We start from the raw sequence: 7099 nt of genomic DNA, 5'->3' as shown, positions 1-7099 counted from the left end.
GCCCCCCTCCTCGCCCCGCCTCCTCAGATCTGTACTCCGCGCCTCTCCTGCCGCCCGGCCGTGAGCGGCTGAAGCCTGGCTCCCGGCCGGGTCGGGCCCGCGCTCGAGCCCTGCTAGAGGGGAAGCCCCACTCACTGCTCTGCCTAACGGTCCCGCCCCTTCTGGGCCTTCCTCGTCCGTCCCAGCCTCCCCCCAGGTCTTCCCGCCACCCCGCCAGGATCACGTTCTCCTCCCGGCCACCCCAGCCCCCTTGGGCAAACCCCCGCCCCAAGCTCGCCCTTCCCCGCCTCAGTGCCTCCCTAATCCCGTTCTGCCCTTCCAACCCCAACCCGGGGCGGGCGCCCCCAAGCTGGCATTCCGGGGCGGGTGTATCCGGGTGCGACCTGGGACGGCATGGGAGCGGTTTGCGTTCCAAGTCTGGGCCTTTATCAGCAGGCGGCCTGCGCCCAGGCACTTTTTTGAAAATACTAACAACCACCACTGATTGGACCCTCGCCAGAGGCTCTATGGCAAGCCATGTTAAAAGGACTGGCCCTTAAGAGGTCTCTCTTTAAGAAGTGACTCAGAATTAAGATGGACAGCAAAGATCTCCAGACGGCCGTGGTGCCCGGACCTGCATCCCAGCCCTCCGCGCTCCCAGACCCCAGGGACCAGCCTCCGGCAGCTTTCCTTTTTATGACCAGGACCATTCACCTTGCAGCTGACAAAGCTCTTTAACTCCCATTATCTCATTGGCATCTCACAAGGACGCCATTGTGGGGAGGGTATGATTATGCCCGTTTTGCCTGGGTGGAGTAGGGCGGGGAGCTGGATCCCAGCCCAGGACGGTGGTTCCCAAAGCATGGTCCTTCGAACTGCAGTAGCCTCAGCAGCACCTGGAAACCTGTTAGGAATGTGTGTTTGGAGCCCCATCCCGGACCACTGAATGAGAACTTCTGGTGTGGGAGCCTAGCAATTTGTTTTAACAAGGTCTCTAGGTGCTTCTGAATCACAAGCAAGTTTGAGAACCACGGTTGGGCATAATGGTGAAGAAGGAAGGGTGGTCTGAGAATTACGAAGACCAGGCAGCAATCTGGGAGCCTCGTGACCCAAGGCAAGGCAAGGTACAGAGCTTCTCTGGGCGAAAGCTGTGCAAGCGGAGTAATAATACCGGTCTCGAGAGTGGCTGTTGAGGATTAAGTGTGGAAGAGTTCATGAAATACTCACCCCCTCTTGCGCACTGTGCATGCTCAATGAATGTTCTCTTTCCAGTAAAAAGTCTCCCTTATTGAATCTCCACACCAAGTTGGGGGAGGGGGGCTGGGGCATCTTTAAGCTCATCAGGGTCCACTCTGTTGCCTTCCCACAGAGGGACGCCACCTTTCCTGCAAGGGGCCAGCAGCTTACCAAGCTTCCAGATGATGTGGATGCTGCTGGTCCAGTGGCCACTTTCAGAACCACTGCTATTCCATCTTGGACTGGCTTCCTCGCCAACCCAGGCAAAATGGGCATAAAATACCCTCCTGTTCTACCCTATTCCATGCCCCTCCCCCAAGCTGGGGGTGTGTGATGGTGATTTATTGTTGGCAAAACAGCTGGATCTCATCAGTCCCTCCCTCCCCTCCAGGCAGACTTTCAATCACGTGAGTTCCACCTGCTACCCCTTCTGGCCTGTCACTCCAGATTAGAGATAGTTGAAGTCGTGGCAACATGGAAGGGCCATCCGAAGGCAGTTTTTAGAATCTTTGCCATACTCCCCTACCACCCTCTACAGCCCCATAAGAGAGGGTCTTTCTAGAGGAGCTCCCAGTCTATTGGTCCTATTCCAACAGAACTACCCTAACACGTCCATATGAAACTTGAGGCCCACATCACTTACATCTAAACAGCAGACCTTAAAATAAAATGTGTATTCTCCTACCTTGAGAAATAGTCTTTGTCATGACCAAGAGGCCCATGTTCAAATTTAGAATTCTTGGATTCTTTAGAATGTTCTGTAGGAACATGGCAGCGTGGGGTGGGTTAGCCCTGACCTCTCAACCCTCAGCCCATCCACTCGGATTCCCTTCCCAGCCCCATGTCTATCCTGTGTGTCCAAGTGGCCTAGAACTCAAGGCACGTAAACACCCCACCCCATGTGCCCAAACTCTGTCCACACTTCTTACCGACAGCTACCACTCACTCACCCCTCTAGGAGTGCACCTGCACTCTCGGAAGGATGGACCTGGGGAATTTGCTTACGTGGACCATTTAGGCAGGGATTTCTAGGGTTCGGGATGTCTGAAACATGATTTTGGAAGGCAGTGGGGCATAGGTTCTGAGTGGACAAAGGTGGCCCTCTTGCCTGGGTCTATGTGTGGCATCACTACTTGTCTCTGTCTCCCCAGCACCTAGCACACTGCCTGGTACATATTGGAAGCTTAAGTCATTGAGGAGATGTGTGTCTGAAGTATTTAGTAAACTATCAAGTTGGTTTGATTCCCCCCAGTGTTTCCTCTCTTCCCGCCGGCGTCAGACTTTGTCATGATTTACCCTGGGCATTTTGCCAGGCAGCCTCTAGCGAGAAACCACTTCCTTCTTTTGGGAAACTCTTTGGGCCATTCCAGAAGTGCAGCCTGGAGTTTGGGAGCGGGGAAAAGGAACAAGAAGAACTATTCTAGAAAGACTTAAGAGAAGATACCGAATGGATAGCTTGGAAGTAGGGAGAATGGTGGTATGGCAAGACCATAAAAGGCTAAGGAAGGGCGCCTGTGTAGCTCAGTGTCCGACTTTTGATTTTGGCTCAAGTCATGATCTTGCAGTCGTGACATCAAGCCCCACATCAGGCTCCACACTGAGCATGGAACCTGTTTGAGATTCTCTCTCTCCCTCTCCCTCTGCCCCCTCTCTCTCTCCCCCCTGCTGGTGCTCTCTCTCTTTAAAAAGGGGATGGGGGGACGCCTAGGTGGCTCAGTCGTTAAGCATCTACCTTCGGCTCAGGGCGTGATCCCGGAGTCCTGGGATCGAGCCCCACATCAGGCCCCTCTGCTGGGAGCCTGCTTCTTCCTCTCCCACTCCCCCTGCTTGTGTTCCCTCGCTCACTGGCTGTCTCTCTGTCAAATAAATAAAATCTTTAATAAATAAATAAATAAATAAATAAATAAATAAATAATTTAAAAAAGGGGATGGGGTATGGTATGGCTATGGGGTTCCCAGCCTCTCAGATGATTTCCCCACCCCAAAGGTGGACAGGAACAGCAGAGCAGGAGACCTAAAGGTCCCTGTGGTCAAGAACATAGGTGTCAGAGTCTTGTTGGTATCTAGGTACCTAGGCCTAGATAAGGCCCTGAGACTTTGACACAACTCTGGGAGGAGGGAAGGAGGGAGAGTGGTGTGTCTGTTTCCTATTGCTATGTAACAAACCACGCAATCATTGATGTAGCTCAAACGTCTGCAGTTTGGGGTGGTTCATTGGGGAAGGCTTCTCTTTGTTCTCTGCACTATCAGCTCGTTCAACTGGAGCTGGAGTACCCTTTACAAGACGGCACGCTCACATGGCTCGCACGCTGGTGCTAGGTGCTAGCTGGGAACTCAGCTAGAGCTGTGGACCAAGACTTCAGTTCCTCTCCATGAGGCCTCTCTGCAGACTTTTGGGGCTTCCTCTCTGCAGACTTTTGGGGCTTCCTCACTGCAAGACAGCTGGGTTTCAAGAGCAAGCAGAGAACAAGGTAAAGGCACATGGCTCTTGATGACCTAGCACCCGAAGCCACGTAACATCACTTCCTTCGTACTCTCTTAGTGCAGGCAATCACAAAGGCCCACCCGGCTCCAGGGGAGGAGACAGAGTCTCCCTCTCTTGATGACAGGGTGGCAAAGTTTTTCAGGAAAGCTGTTACCATGTGCCGGACATTTAAAAAATGACTTCGAATATGCTTAACTAATGTGACAACTAGCATTTGTGAAGCACTCCACATATTATAAAACAACTTTCTTTTTTTTCACTGTTTGAAATGATTCAGTGATGTCTCCCCATCCACAACTCCCTGGACTCCAGTTTTCATTTTCCCCTTTGAAGCCTCAGCTCAACCCTGTGCCAGGGGGTGGGGCACCCCAAACACTCCTGGGCCCACGCCCCAATCTATGTTAGTTTATTTATTTATTATGGAGACATATGTACTATTTTACAAGCCATTTTGTATATTTTGAACCATACACAGTCACAAAACTGAAACACGAGATAAAAATTATTTTAAATATTAAATACAGAAAACAATAAAAATAAAAAATTATAAGCCTATCCCATTATATTTTCCTTCCATGCCAGTAGCTCACACTGGAGTCCATCTACCATGGCCTCCTTTCCCATTCATGCCCAGGTAAGAATTGTTGGAGCAGAAAACAGAGAATGTTCCTTGGGGCAACCCTTCTTCAGTGTCTCCAGATACTTACAAGTCCCTGAGGTTGACAGGGAGGGGAACTGCTATTTTACACCTGCCAGTGGGTAGAGCTGCACAAAACCCATGTGAGATCCCTCTCTGAGTCAGGCTGAGGTCAAAGACAACACCCCTGTGGCCCAAGAAGCCAGTGGGGTAGACATACTCCCCATGGTACAGTGGAGAATTCCAAGGCTCAGAGAGAGGAGTTGAAAAAGCTTTGAATTTGTCACCAGCGTTTCGAAATTGGAAAATTTCACGTAACATTGAGATTGATGACTTCTGTTGAAAAATAGGAAAATCCCAACACCCTGATAAACCTTCTGACACGGCGATAACTGGCTGTGCCTGAGTGTGGCTGCCCCCTTCACTTATAATCACCCGGTCAGCCTGGAGCTGACCACAGTCCCCACCACTCCCTGTTGCCCACCCAACCTGCGTCTGCTGTTTCTGGGAGCTGCCTGCTCTGTGCGGGCAGCTGGGTTTGCAATCCCGGGCTGGACAGATACTGGTTGAACTGGTGTTCACACAGAGAACTTTCTCAGTAGCGGAAGCACCACAGAGGCCTTTGAGGAAGACCAGGACGCCCCATCCTGTTCTCCCCTTCTCTCCACCACCCTCCCAAGGAAAGCTTCAGGATCAGCACAGCCCCCCTGGGAGAGACGGTGTAGGCTCCAGTCCCCGCTCTGAGGACTGGACTTCCTAGCCCTGAGACCCAAGCAAGGCACGCCCCTCCACCTCTCGGGGTCTGTTCCCTCCCCCACCCCGTAAGGTGCACACACACCCTTAGCTGCCTTAGAGCTGTAACATGGACTCGCTAGTCTCCAAGTCATTTCTGTCACCCACAGAAGCGCAGAGAGAAAAAAACAAACAAAACGACGCCACACCCTTCCCTCCAAAATGAGCATGTATTGCCCCCTGGTGTCCACACTGCTCAGTGCAGCCAATGCAGAGAAGCAGGAGAGAGACCCAGAGAGGAAAGGGAGGCGGGGGAGTGTCCCCACATGCTCCCCAGCTCCTGGCCTCCGTTCCGTCAGGCCCCCAGGAGCAGAGTGGGGCCCTGGCATGAGGGCCAGGCTAGGGTAGACATGAAATTAGGTCTCCTCAGCAGGTCCCGGCTGCAGACTCCCCACCCATCCCACAAAAGGAAACGGGACTTAGGAGCCAGTGTTCTCTGGCTTACAGTCCCCCTGGTGTCTGGAGGCCTCGAGGACCTGGTGACTCTGGTTTAACAATGGTGACAAAATAATATTAACTATAGGAGGCACTGTAAGCACAAGAAGGGGAAATCTAATTGTTGATGCAGAAAATTTTACTAAAAGGCACTTGCAAAGGCCCCTAGTGGTTGGGGGGGGTGGATGGTGTTGGGGTTGTCTGGAGAGTCAGGCTCAAGCCCACTGCAAAACTGGCCTAATAAGACAACTGTCACTGTCACCATGCTCTATCCGATGCCTCCCGGCCTCTAGGAAATCAACTTCACAGCCCCTGGGAAACACACTGTCCCCAGGAGGTTACCCCAGTCACACCAGCAAAGCAGGGAGCCCCTGGCAGAGCTCGTTCCCTCCAAAGCCAAGCCTTGCATGGGGGCGTCTGGCTGGAGGAGCTGGCTGCATGGAGGCTGTGGGGGGAGGGGGGGAGGGAGGGAGAGTTCCAATGCCCATTTGGGGAGGTAGAACTTTTCAGGACCCACATCCCATGTACTGAGAACGAACCAGGGAGTCTAGAACGAGGGCCTAGAAGGGACTTCAAAGGTCATCTGACCTCACTACTCTAGTGCCCCCCGCTTAGGGCTGTCTCAGTCAGCTTTTGTGAGGTTATGCTACAGTAAGGAAGAACCCCGAACATCTCACTGACTTACAACAGCAACGGTTAGTTTCTCATGTCTGTGAATGACTGACGAAGGTTTCCGTGGGTTAGGTGGCCCCTGCTCCTTGTGTCTTCGCCATTCCTAGGTTCAAGATGAAAAATCGGCCCCTGTTTGGGATGAGCTCTTCTCATGGCCAAGCCCCAGAATGGCTCCCATAACTTCTGCTCGGATTCTTCTCTAACTAATGAGCAAACAGCCTGCTCTAATGAGCCTGCAGGACAGCGGTATAAGGACGGTTATGCTCTGGGTGGATCCAGTGAGAAGACTCGTGTGCTTCCCCACTGCATCTCTGTGGTTCTTCCCAGAGATCTATAGCCACTGTCTACACCATCTAAGGGGCCATGAGCCACCGTGATCGTTGTCCCCACATTATTAAGTATGAATGTCTTCTTTGAGGGAGGAAAAGCCTGTGAAGGGAGCAGGCAAGCCAAGAGACCTAGAAAATCTGATCTACTACTAGAAAAGCCTGGTAATGAAGGAAACAAAAGGATGAAGCCATTCCTTGGGCCACTTGCCTCCATCTACCTCATCTATTTTTCTCATATATAAGAAAGTAAAAGACGACTATAAAAATGTAGTTGGTTCTGGAATGCATGACCACATTTCCTGAGTAGGACACGGTGCTGCTGAAAAACCTCGGGAAATCGGTTGAGTGGCAGACACACAGCCTTCACCCACTGAGGAGCCCCTGGGCATCGGGTCGGCATTGTGCGTGTCCTGTGGACAAATAGACCGACTAATGGATCCATTCGAGGTTGAACAATTAGGCAACTGGTGTTGTAGCTGGTTTATGTTACACAGAAACCCTTAGTAGATTATTGTGTATGTTCACATCACTGTG

This window comes from Ailuropoda melanoleuca, chromosome 16 (assembly GCF_002007445.2).
Source record: "Ailuropoda melanoleuca isolate Jingjing chromosome 16, ASM200744v2, whole genome shotgun sequence".
Taxonomy (NCBI): Eukaryota; Metazoa; Chordata; class Mammalia; order Carnivora; family Ursidae; genus Ailuropoda; species Ailuropoda melanoleuca.
This window is presented reverse-complemented; position numbering follows the sequence as displayed.